The following is a 14,048-nucleotide window of genomic DNA, read 5'->3' on the forward strand; positions in this document are numbered from 1 at the left end:
AAGGTGGAAATAGCTGGCACAGTACATTCCAGATGGATGTTCTTTTTAGAACGTTTCATGAAAACGCTCAAGGGATATGTGCGTCAAACGGCACGTCAGGAGGGTAGCATGGAAGAAGGTTGGCTGGTATCGGAGTCCCTAGTGTACATTGGAGAGTGGCTAGACGGATTTGATGAAGCCCGGGACACGCTATGGCGAACCATAGATGATGAGCGCATATCTGGGATTGTCATGTGCAATCTCGGTGTTGGGAAGAAGATGACAGAAGATCTAGAGGCTAAAATCAATCAATTTTGCATGCTTCACAATCCAGTGATGCAAAAGTGGATTTCACAATATGAGGATGCAAAGCAAGAGCGACAAAGGGCACGCAATGAGTGGAGACGAGGAAGACGACCACCGATGCACTATCCGACGTGTCTGGAGATCCTACCAACATTCATGAGCTTAAGATGGTTGCACAACCAATCGAAAAGCACACAACAGTGCGGTGAAGAAGTGACTGAGGAAGAGTGGGAGTAATCTCGGGGTTGCGCGACCAAGATAAGTTTGCAATGTACGACTAGTGACTTTCTAGATGTTTGAACGGCCACTCATAATCTTTGTTGGTTGTAGTATAAGTCATACACAACAGCATGGTGTAAAGGTCGACATTTTAGGGTGAATGGATCGACAAAAAGCGTTTTACTCAAGATTGTGGAATCATGGCAAAATTTGAACAGTCTAGTCGACGACGGTCCTCTGATGCAGATCCTGTGGTGGCGGAATTCACTTACTTTGGCACGCTACAAGAGATTTTGAGGATCGATTATAGAGGACTTTTTGTCGACTTGTTCGACGTGCAATGGTTCAAGATAATCATGGAGGGTCGCAACGCTATTGTCAGAAGAGGAGAGTCTGGTTTTCTTGAGGTGGATTCAACTAAGAAATGGACTGACCTAAGAGACACTTTCGTACTTCCCGAGCATTGTGAACAAGTAAGTATATAAATAGTTAACATCCCATTTTAGAATTTATGTGCTTGGAAGCTCTCATGTAAGTTATGTGGCTCTGGCAGGTGATATTTCATCCTACAAAGTCTGTATCAAACTGGTGGTACTTCATAGAGGTAGCCCCTCGTAGTGCACAGACGTATGAAGGCTACCATGTGCCAATCACAACGGCATCAATGGAGGAGATTAGAGAAGATGCTCAGTCAGAAGCCGTTGAGGTGGTGCCAGATGAATATCAAGATGCTACTCTCTATGGGGTGCATGCAGAGGATCTACAAAATGAAACAGAGGACATCTGTTTAAACGGAGAGCTCTATATAGATATAGGAAGTTATGCTGAGCTATGCGAGGATGAGAGAGAGATCTCTTAAAGCCATAAATATTGTATTTGAACAATTTTGCTCCATTTTGTAAAAACTATGGCTCTCTAAGTACCTTCCATGTTGTATAACGCTCTTTTGATTTTGCACTCACATCCTAGGCAATCCATGGCCACATGCAGCTCCAGCACCTGGTTTTTTGACTGTAAGATTTGATTGTGTGCACTCTCTCTCTCTCTCTCTCTCTCTCTCTCTCTCTCTCTCTCTCTCTCTCTCTCTCTCTCTCTTTCGATTGAAAATTCTGAGTTATTGCCTTGCCTCTTCCATCACTCAAGTTGAATAGAAGAAGAACGCTTTCTGTTGCTGCTAGCCTTTGAACATTCCAAAGCTACAAGCACCTTCAAGTTCTTGTACAATTCTCCGTTTTGAACAATTTTTCTCTCTTTTGTAAAAACTCTGGCTCTCTAAGTACCTTCCATGTTGTATAACGCTCTTTTGATTTTGCGCTCACATCCTGGTCAATCCATGGCCACATGCAGCTCCACCACCTGGTTTTTCGACATGCAAGATTTGATTGTGCGCTCTCTCTCTCTCTCTCTCTCTCTCTCTCTTTCGATTGAAAATTCTGAGTTATCGACTTGACTCTTCCATCACTCAAGTTGAATAGAAGAAGAACGCGTCATTGCGTCACTGTATTTATATGCGTGATTGCATCATTGTATTTAATGGTCTTTGCGTCCACTCCAGGTACGTATGCTCTAGGTATGTTCTCACAAGCAGAGACGACGAGCACCTCCTCTCTCTCTCTCTATCTATCTATCTCTCTCTCTCTCTCTCTGTGTCTACTTGTCCATGTTTTGTACTCCATTCATTCAATATTAAGTTTAAATGTTCCTGTGTTTAATGCAGGTATGGATGATGAGGAGTTTCTTTCTTCTTTGTCGCCCCAGCAAAGACAGTGGTACGTGGAGCGTCATCGCTCTGGCGCAACATCGCACGTTCCTAATCCATCCGCATCTCCCTCTGTTTTGAAGCATTCAGCGCGCTCCGAAACTTTGGTGTTGACAAGACGATCTTCACACTCGTCTAGGCGCCGGCGCTCTAGTGGTGGCTGTGGCGGTTATTGTGGGGATGCCGCCACAGATGCTTCGACACCGCCTCGTGTTCGACAAGGCTCTTTACCCTCCCCTTCTTTGCACATCACCAGCCACGGCATCGCCATCGACACCAGGTTTTGCGCGGCTGACTACTGTTCCCCGCAGCTACACATCACTAGCTACTCCTCCAGGAGTCACTCCAATGGACACTCCTTGCTTCGGGGCTCAGACTCCAGTGGAGACACCTGACGTCCGTACCTCCGTTGACACACCGCTAGAGACCCCTGCCGGGACACCCAGGTTCACGCATCAGCGGCGAGAGAGCTTGCCTTACTCCGTCGACTTCAGCAGCGGCATCATCTTAGATGATGAAGGCAAGAAGGTGATTTCGTGCATGCGCGGTCTTTGCTCTCAAGTGTTTAGGCACTACATACTAAACACCTGGAGTGAATACCGAATGATTTAAAAGACAAAGTCATCAGCATGCTTCATGACGAGTTTCTCGTTCCAACACGGGATGACCGCTTCAATAAGACGTGGTGAAGGTTCGAATGCGCGAATACTGCAAGCACAAGAGTTCCGAAGTACAAAAAGAAATCAAGCATGGGTGGAACAAACCAGATTGGCTAGCCAAAGAAGATTGGAAGAATGCGAAGAAAGATGCGCGCGAGAATCCCGACAAATGGAAGCAACAAAAGGAGGCAACCAGAGCGCGAGTAGAGGCAGGGGGCTCGCACCACTTGGGGAGCGGCGGGTGGACATCATTTGAGGCCGATTTTGTAAGTGTTTTCGCATTGCTCTCTATGTTTGATAGTTTAGGGTTTATGGATTTTTAAATTCTAACATAATGGATTCTTTGTATGTTTTGATAGTGGTGGTTTACAGGACGTGATCCCACACCATACGAGCGTGAGTATGTAGACAGGAAGGGCTTAAACGCCCTTATGGACATTTTAAGTTCTCGCAGCGACATGGTTAGTATTAGGGTTTATTCTTTTCTATTTGTTGCATTGTTTTATAAACGTCGCTATATGTTTATACTTACAAAAAGCTATCTTATTGTCTTTTTTTGCAAAATCCGACAAATACGCCGCTTAGACGCGATGAGACGTCTGGTTAGATGACGTCATTTTAGCCATAGCTAGATAGCATTAGTTTCTTTTTGTCATAGCTTATGTATCATGAGACGACTTTTATACGTCTTTTTGAAAACCATGTAAATTTTTTAAATAATGACAATGGTTTGTAACTATTACATTTGCAAAGTTTAGCAATCAAGTGATTTTGCCTATGTGTACAATTGTCATTGATTTACTTTCATCAATTCACGCTTGTGAGTTTTCTATCTTTATTTTGCAAACAATACGTACTATGGATGATGGAGTTAATGGTTATATTGTCTTGTGGGTGACTATTTTGGGTCTATATCTACCTTTGCACTTTTTTTCAAAGGTGAATCAATTAATGAAACATTCAATATGGTTGATGGGTTGAATGCGCTGCCACCACAAAATTTTCCTCTCGGGCGTCGCTATGAACGTCGCTATATAAGGCTCTGCAGCGTCGCTATAGATGGCTCTGCAGCATCGCTATAATCGTCGCTATAGGCATCGCTATATAGCGATGTCCCCGTACCGACGCTGGTAGCGACGCCTAGGGTTATAAAAAACCAGTGTATTCCGTCGCTAAAAGCGTCACAAGAGCACACAACCTCTTGTAGTGTCATTTATTCCACATACAAGAAAGCAACGAGTGAGTCTTTGACATTGGAAATATCGTCTATCAAAGGATGCAACAAGAACCCCCGGGGCGGTCACTTTTTAGAATGTGTATGATATCATGTGAGTTAACCGGAGAGGATTATTAAAAGACCAAAATGTATAAAAATTTATACATACAGAGAGGGGTGGGGGTTTTTTAAATAGGCTCACAGTGTAAGTATAGTATGTATATTGGGGTATTATTAATTACGTCTTGAACGCATGTGATATAGGGGTCTTTTGATAAGTGACTGCCCCGGGCAAGAACCCAACACCGGCATTGGGAGTAGTCAACTTAAATGTGATGCTACATGGATGTTCATGCCCTCATTAGTTTGTATACTTACAAATTGAACACATGAATGAAACAATGATTCTTGGAATCTCATGGATGCGGGCGTACAAGGCAGTACCATATGGAGTGTTACCATGCACCGAGCGATTTTTTCCGAGCAAGGACAAACCCGAGCAAGTGTTTGTCTCTCTCAAACATTCACCACTCAATGGACAAGCACATTATAATTGGAATATGATTTACATCCTTGCTCATGTGGAATATTCATGTCACCACCAATTATAAGAGGCAAATTCTTCTCCAATCTATGAAGATCAAAGCCATGCACTACTCTAAAAGGTAGTATTGGAGACTTCTTCACATCTGAAACGATAGTTTCAACAAGAGGGGAAGCCGTTGTAGTGACTTTGCATAGTAATTTTGTTGCAAAAAAATGCAATCTTTTTTGAGCTTGTGTTTGCTCAAGATAAGATTGTATGGAAATCTTACTAGCTAGATGAGGGAAAGAGCTGCATCGTATTGAGAACGCATTGTTTTGCAATGGATCATGAAAGAACAATGCTAAGTGAGAGAAGATGCTTAGACCTCTCTCTCTCTCTCTCTCTCTCTCTCTCTCTCTCTCTCTCTCTCTCTCTCTCTCTCTCTCAAAAATGAGAAACAATATCACTATCAGGGGCACTTTAATTAGCAATCGATTTTCAACAAAAGTGCCATAGAAAACCGGTATTTAGTGTATTTTTAAAGCACAAAAATTAAAAATTCTCGGTTAGTTTTGAGGGTCACCTAGAAGGAAACCGGTTAGATTTGGCAGAATCAAGTGTTAAACCTTCAAAAAATCCTAAATTTTATGTGGAGATTTTCAATGCTCTCCTTTTTCCCATTGATTCTTAGGTGTTTCGGAAAAATGTGTCTCAGCTTAATATCATACCCTTTTCAATTTCAAAAATGCCAATATGTCCCAACAATTTTTGAAAAAAAAAGTACGATACAAATCCCAAGAGATGCCAGTTGAAAAGAAAAAGGACAGGAGTGACAAAAGGAAGGACGTGGAGTCATCTACTATAGCAAGCTGGCATGAGCAATAGCGTGGGTCAATGACACACAATCATTAACAAATCGTGGCTAGGCAGGTTTTTGGGGGCTTGGTTATATTTTTTCATTAATGCGTTGCACTATGTCGGGCAGTACTATGCAGCCTCCTACGTTGTTAGCGTAGTTGATTGGAAGATGCGCATGTGAAGCAGTGAGAGTTCGAGTCCAGCTTGCTAAGTTTTTGGTTGGGGGACTGTTTCGCAACCTACCTTGTCCATAAGTTGACGCAAGCAAGCTGAGAGAGAGAGAGAGAGAGAGAGAGAGAGAGAGAGAGAGAGAGAGGTGCTCGCCTCTTCTCTCCTACCAAAAAATTGTAGCTTGAGCTTGAGCTTGCCAGCCCACTTTGGCCAGTATGCGGGCAGAAGTCGATAAGAGAGAGAGAGAGAGAGAGAGAGAGAGAGAGAGAGAGAGAGAGAGAGAGAGAGAGAGAGAGATATGCGTCCTTGAAGGAGGAGAGAAGGTAGACGAGGCTTACCTCCCTGCGCTTCTAGGTATCCATCTTCCTGAAGCACTCTGTGTTATTAACCTCACCTGAAGCTTTCCATTCTCGACCCACCACACGTACCTACTCAAGCTTCCCTTGTGTTGAAGTACGTCATCCTTTGCACCCACACAATGAGCTCCAGGAAAAGTGCCCAAGACTTTTGCCCTTCCTCTCCTCCTGATAGCCAAATATTGAGCCCAAGCTTCCATGGAGGCCTCGACCACAACCACAACCACAACCACAATGTATATTTTGATTTCAATCGAAGTAACACGAGTACTACTGGAGACTCCCATAACATAACCTCTCATGAAGACTTTAGCCTTAGGGAATACAACACAGACTCTTCTGGAGGCCCACCTGGCATGAACAAGAGCATTATATGTTCCCATGAAGAGCTTACAGGTTTTCAAAGGTTCTGGAACCCTAAGTGGGAGGTTATGTGGAAAGAGGTGAAGCTTCAGGGTTGCCTAGCAAGCCCAATGATTGCTGTCAACTTTTCGCAGATGGCGTTCCAATTTATTGCCGTCGCATTTGTCGGCCACTTGGGTGAGCTTGCCCTGTCTAGCAGCTCCATAGCCACCTCAGTAGCCAATGTAACAGGCGTATGCATGATCTCTCTCTCTCTCTCTCTCTCTCTCTCTCTCTCTCTCTCTCTCTCTCTCTCTCTCTCTCTCTCTCTCTCTCTCTCTCTCTCTCTCTCTCTCTCTCTCTGTGTGTGTGTGTGTGTGTGTGTGTGTGTGTGTGTGTGTGTGTGTGTGTGTGTGTGTGTGTGTGTGGGCGGGTTCAGACGAGCCCGTCGGCATTCTCTGTGCCTCCGCTCGTGATGTTCACATGAGACAAGCTAGCAAACTCTGCTGTAATGGTGCAAACTCTGCACAACAAGGAGGGTCTGGAGATCACATGTTTTCTTTTGCCCGATGGGTGTCTGCCAGAGAGGACACACGCCTTGTCCCCTCACGCTACCTTTGCCTTGTCTGAACCCAACCTCTCTCTCTCTCTCTCTCTCTCTCTCTCTCTCTCTCTCTCTCATAGTTTTAAAAAGAAACTGTCTGAAAGAGCGCGCGCCGGCGTGCGCTCTTTCAGACAGTTTTTTTTTTAACTGTGAGAGAGAGAGAGAGAGAGAGGGAGAGAGAGAGATAAGCCAACACTCATTCTTCCTTAAATAAAATCACAAGTTTCTTGCGAGATTCCTTTAGCACGTCTGTCACAATCAGGAGCCCTCCTTTCCATGCTCGTTGTCCTCTATCCGTCGAGCATTGCCCAACTCTGTTGCAGTTGAACCATCGTCTGTGCTCGAGTGCCACTATCAACCTCTGAAACCCCTCAACCTCTGCCTCCCCGATAGGATTGATCACAAACCTCATGGTTGTAGTTTGCCAAGGGGTCCAACAAGGGGGTTGCGTATCAAAGGCGAAGGTAGTGCGAGAGCTAGGTAGACAGAATGGGCACGAGCTGAAGCAACAATCTCTCTGTGGCACCCTTCTCTACCCTTTCCTCTCTACGTGGCAGCAACCCCCGAGTAGCAAACTCTGCCTTGACTCTCTCTTGTAAAGCCACGGGTCATGAAGACCTGCAATACCCCATGCAGACTCCGGTTCGTCGCCGTGCAAAATTTTTAGCTTACGAGAAAGAATGAGAAGGAATATGCGTTCTTTTGAAAGTATTTCCTTTTTTGAAATGGGTGCAACCTACTCGCTTGAGGCGGTTAGCGTTATCTTTGCTAGCAGCCTTGTGTTTTTTTCAAGAGAAACCACACCGTCGAAGACGATGGAATCTCGCGAGGAGCTTGACCAGAAGGCCTGCGCTAGAGAGACGGTCATTCTTGGAGGCACTGGAGGCAAGACCTTGGAAGCGCAGGAGCGGCGCGTTGCGGAAGGGCGCATCAAGAGAGGGTAGACATGAAAAGAGCAGATGGGGATGGAATGATACCACGAAATGGGAAAGAAGGGTGGGCTCTCCAACCTGGAGCAGTTTGGCAGTCAGGCAGCTGAGGAGAAGGCAGTGCCGATCGATGAGTCAAAAATATAGGACTCATAAGAAAAAAATGTCCCATCTGTGCATATTGTATCTTTTTGCTGTTCTCGGTGGGAATTACGCTACTACTAGCAGTAGTTTTTCGGCTGTAGATTAGCTTAATTAGTGCACATATTGTATCTTTTTGTTGTGCTCGGTGGTGGGAATTGCGATCTTAGTCTTCTACTAGCACTAGTTTTTTGGCTGCTGTGGATTAGCTTCTGTAAACCTAAAGCTCTTGCTTTTGTAATTGCTAATAGCTCCTAATCGCTCAACTTCAAATAAAATCCATTAAGTGAGAATATTCTGCTCGTCGCCCCTCACCCCTGCTTCTTCCTCGTCCTTGCTTCCTCCTCGTCCCTGCACTCTCCTCCCAAGCGTGTCGCTTTTGCCACTTTCCTAAGCACTGCATGGATCTCTATATACCCATGTCTACAGTGTCTGTGCAATCTACCTCTCTTTATCACAGGTTACACTACGAGAGATCAAGATCCCCCTTCCTGGCACCACAATCCTTGCCTAACAGTAGATAATTCACTCCGAGATTTCTTATGAGACGAAGAGAGAGAGAGAGAGAGAGAGAGAGAGAGAGAGAGAGAGAGAGAGAGAGAGAGAGAGAGAGTTCACTGCCCTCGTATCATTGCATATGTCAAAGGAGGGATCTTGTGTACAAGTGCATATGCATGAAGATGGTACCTTGGAAATCAGTGGGGAGTTCAAGAATGTGGAAGAGAAAGGATCCGTGACATGGTATGCCGCAGAGAGATTGCTTGGCCATTTTGTTCGACAATTTCAACTGCCTGATAATGTCAAATTGATGATGTGAAAGCTGTAGTTGAAGATGGTGTGCTAACCATCACTATCCCTAAGAGACACCAAGTGAATTCCGTTGCCAGAAATGTGCCTGTTTTATAAGCAAGCTTTAACAAACAATGCTACTTATTTAATTTGCTACCTGCTATTGTTGCTTGCTTCATCAGAAAAAATGTAAAAAGGAAATGGTATAGTGGCTGTGAATGTTCGTCTTTCTTTGTCAGAAAAAATGGAAAATGCAATGTGCTAGTCGAGGATATGTCTGCAAAATGTTTTAAGGGTGTGTTGGTGCCGCTCATGCACATATATCCGCACACAGCTTTGTGTGAGGCAGTTGTGACACAACTTAAGAGGAAGATGTCAATGGTCTTCCCGATTGGGCACAATGAGATAGTAAGCAGAAGGCAGTCTTCAACGGGGAGAGAGAGAGAGAGAGAGAGAGAGAGAGAGAGAGAGAGAGAGAGAGAGAGAGAGAGAGAGAGAGAGAGAGAGAATCATCCCTACCCATTCTCGTGTAGCACAGATATGGAGGTCCATGGGGCGGATTGAGGAGGAGGGTGTCAATCTCATTGAGGGCAGGCTCAGATCAAAGTCGACATTTGGTATCTCTAAACGCTACTCAAGAAAATAGAGAGAATCGTAGACACGAACCACTTCCTATTTCCATGTGGCAGTTTTTGTTGTGCTTGAAGTCACCTAAGAAATCATGTTTGGTTTTTGTTTTGTATATGTGCCTTGCCCTATCTCGCTCGCTTTAGGGATTGCTCGGAAAATCCCGCTCGACCTTTGAGATTCCTCTACCATATGGGGGTATCAATCAACTCAAGCTATCATTGCAACAAGCAAAGAGGAATGGAAAAGAGGTTACCAAGAGAAGAAACCATGAATCAATCAATTTTCTTCATCCTCTAGACAAGAAAATGCTACAAGTAGCATGCAGGACGCATATCTGGGTACCTAAAGCACAACTCAAGGACAAGCTGTCTCAAATTTGGGTGCCCAAGACATCATCTACTGTACCGAAGAAGGTTCCAAAGTTAAAGAGATAAAGAAGAGCATCTTCAAGCAAGGAACCCAACAAAAGATGGATTTGGAGGGAAAAGGAGCACTGAACTTCTCCGCAAATTGTAAAACCAATGAAGCAGTGGAGAGTTAAGTCTCAAAACACTCAACCACAATAGCTCATTCATAAAAAAACCAAGATACCAATGGCAAGTTACAGCTCCACAACCGTCATCATTGATACCGATAGCTCAGGAATTCAACATGCAACAGCATCCTGACGGTACAATAAAGCAAAGAGCACACAGGGTACAAGCTTTGGTCTTTGGAAAACAACAACACATTAGGAAATAATTGGACTCATTTTTGGGCCTTTTAGCTTTAGTGAGAGAATGCTCCTTAACCAATAGGAAGAAGGCTAACGTTACATAGAAAAAGCCTTTTTTCTCATTTTGCAAATATCCATGAAAACCATTTTGATAATATTGTCACTATCGTCAGAAAAGTAAGGCGCTTGATAGTGACATCTTGCACAAGCACCAAACGCCTTTTTATGACGCGCTCTTGCTATCCTATAAAGTGAAGTACTTGTACTTGTGCATCTTGCACAAGCATCAATCACCTTTTTACGAAGTACTCACAATTCAAATTCAAACGGATCATACTTGATAGCAATTGATAGGTACTATTTAAGACTACGAAGGAGTCAGAACCAAGCGAATAGAGGCCCTTGAGGGGTCTCTGGGACCTCTATTCGCTTGGTACTAACCTCATGAGGCCCTAGGCTTTATATCTTGAGCTATAGACGTTAGATTTCAGCGTTTTAAAGTGTTGTCCTAAGGTTTTCGGATGTTCTGGATACATCCTTGGTATTCTTTTTGTATTTTGAAAACATCTCTTATGTGTTTTCTCTCATCACACATCACATCACTCATTAAAATTCACAGACATGGATTTTTGTGTACACTTAAGTGGGCTCTCGGAAACCGTTTTGTACGAGCATGGATTTAAGTGATCAAGAAACTTTTATATATGTACTATGAGAAATAGAACTTCAAAAAACTACTTTTGCATTTTTTAGAATTACCTCTCTCTATGTTGAGTCGGTGTTTCTTACAGGGCCCAAAATTGAGTCCAAGTTTCTCCTAATGGGAAACCTCGACCATAGAAACCCTTGAGTTAACTACTCAAAACCCAACTCTTGCACAACATAATGGTTTGAATTGCATTGATCTTCGAAGTATGGTAGAGCCAACCAAGGCTATCCATAGACACGATGTTGAACCCATGTACACAGTCATCCCGGAGTACGCCATCTAGGAGGGGTGGAAGGGAGCTAAGTAATTAAGGGCAATGTTTGAAGAAGGAGGAAAACGTTGGATGTTAATGTGTGATTGTTTGTAAAATTAGCTAAAATCCCCTTATAATCATCAACAAGAGAATTTAACTGATAACATCTCCCGGATGAGTGCAAATATTGTATAACTATAAAAAAATATACCAAAAAATAGCCTTTTTTGCTTATTTTCATCATTTTTCTTGATATTGGGATAAGTAACCGATTGTTGTCAACTGCAACCGACATGCCAACAAAGAGACCTTTTTGTGCATAGAACGAGATCACTATTTCATTATCTCTAGCTTGTTGGAGCCAAAGATAGGCAGCACAGGCTTTCACACCGTTGCTCTTTGGAAGGTGCTAGACCTACAGGATTGAGAACGTGAATGGGTTGTGTCTGAATTTTTCCAGCCTTAGCGGGTAGAGAATCTTGTGATGTGCTATCATGAGAGTGCTTTCCAAAATTCTCACATGATAGTCAAATTTGGTACGGGTGGTTGCAAGGCAGCCTCTATCAGTGGATAAGAATGTGGGATGCTGTTGTGCAACAGTCAGGGTTCTAGTAGCTGGAGGGGCCGATATTCAATAAGGCTCGATAGAGATAGATTTTGTTAGCACATGAGATGGTTGTGCAGCATGTAAGGATAGGAAATCCACCAAAAAACAATAAAGAAATGTTTCTCAATGGATTTTCTTAATTTTTGATTTTTTACTTTTCTTTTTTTTGTGCATTTTATTATTTTCTTTGATTCTTTAATAAACAAGTCAAAAATTGATAATAAATAGCAAAGGAGCTCAGATGGAGAAACTGAAGATACGCTGATGTGATCAGAAGGACAAGGCGGACATGCACAAAATTTTTATCGACAGATGGAAGGGGGAAGCCTAAATTAGGTCACCAAGGCCTACTTTTGCAAATTCTTGCAGAATGAACTAACGGAATTTGATTGAAGAGATTTTTGAGTTTAAAAAAGATTTCACGGCCTAGTAGGCCTAACAAGGGAATATGGGAAAAAGTAGTTTGAGAAGTTCGACTATAGATATATTCTCCACTTAAGCTTGAAGAGACAACCAGTATGGTCAAAAGCGATGCTCTCTACCTGCCAGGCTAAAGCTTCTACAACACAAGTATCTTCCCATGATGTATAGATTTAAGAGGAGTCACCTATGGAAAAGGAAAACCCACCATTAGACTACACCTTTGTGGACATGAAGGTGGAGATTGATTCCAACTACCCACTTCATAGAGCATAACTAAAAACGATTGGGCTCTTCAATTATGCCTTGCTACCATAGAAACACTAGAGACATTATCCTATGGTAGCATAATCTCCTCTGCAACCTGAAATGGTCCCAAGTATCCGAGTTTCATTTTCCTAGGTCTTTTCCCAAGTCTGTTGTTGTACAATAACATCCAATCTCCCTCAGAAAACATTTTTTACTTGAATTTTTTGTCAACCCATACTTTTTTCTTCCTCTGAACTACTTTAACAACATAAGCTACTAGAATTCTAATTAATTTCTTTATATTCTAGTAATTGCCGATTTGTACTAAGCTAAAACTCTTAGACTAGGCACAAATGAACTCCATGGGCATAACTTTGTCGAAGCCATATACCATTTTGAATGGTGTCATCATTGTACCAACTTTGAATGATGTCCTAAATGCCCAAAAAATTGTTGAATCTAGTTTATTGTCCCAATCCTTCCTATTTTTTGAAACCATCCTCAATTTTTTTATCAATGTTTTATTTGTGGACTCAATTTGTCCATTTGCTTTAGGGTAGTAAACTATAGATTTTTTGTGGAGTATAATGTGAAACTCAATCAACTCCTTAATAACCTTATTAAAATGAAATAGCCTCACATTGGACATCCAAATCTTGTCACTAGGTTCTTGTACAAGAACTTTGCTACACTTTGAACCTTGTTATCCTTCATTGCTTTTTATTGTACCCATTTTGTATAGTAGCCAATGGCCACCAAAATATATTTATTTCTTGTATACTTTGTAGTTGTCTTCACTAGCCTTATAAAGTCAAGGCTCCACTTTTAAAAAGCTCAATTGGTAAAATTGGTCGCAAAGGCATTCTATTTGCATCTAAAGGTTTGTTATACCTATGAAAATCCAAAAACATGGCTTGACATACTCATGAGCATCCTTATAAATTGATGGCCATCACAAGCCCACTTGAAGATTTTTCTTATAGTTTTGTCTACTGAAAAATGATTCTTTACATCTCCTACATGTAATTCGAACAATATCACTTTTTTTCTCTCATTTTGGACCACATTTACTCTCTGGTCATTCCCTCTTTCATAAAGGATCCCCATCACTACTAAAAATGTCATGCTTCTTCCAGCTGGCTTCTTCCACTTTTAATGTGGAATTTCTTTAGGAAGAACTCCCTAAACTATAAACTGCAATATTTTCTCATTCCAAGTAGCTTGTGATTCGAAAAGTTGAATTGGAGACAAAGAATCAGGTAATTTATCTATTTCCTTAGTTGAAGGTTACCATTTTTTAACTGCTCAGTAATCCATTACACATGTTCTTGACCTAGTTTATGAATGATTGAATAATCAAACTGTTGCATCAACATACCCCTCTTGGCCAATTCGCCTAAAAGGTGAGGTTTTTTCACTAGATATATCAAAGCTTGATAATCTACATGAACCACCACATTATTTGCCAAAAAATAATACTTGATTTTTTGTAATCCAAAAATCATCCCCAAACACTCTCTTGTGTAGTTTTTTTCTATCATTAAAAACACTCTACTTGCATAGTAGATAGGTTTAAACCAGTCTTTCTACTCCTCTTGCATTAAGAATGAT

This window comes from Adiantum capillus-veneris, chromosome 2 (assembly GCF_014529385.1).
Source record: "Adiantum capillus-veneris isolate H3 chromosome 2, ASM1452938v2, whole genome shotgun sequence".
Classification (NCBI taxonomy): Eukaryota; Viridiplantae; Streptophyta; class Polypodiopsida; order Polypodiales; family Pteridaceae; genus Adiantum; species Adiantum capillus-veneris.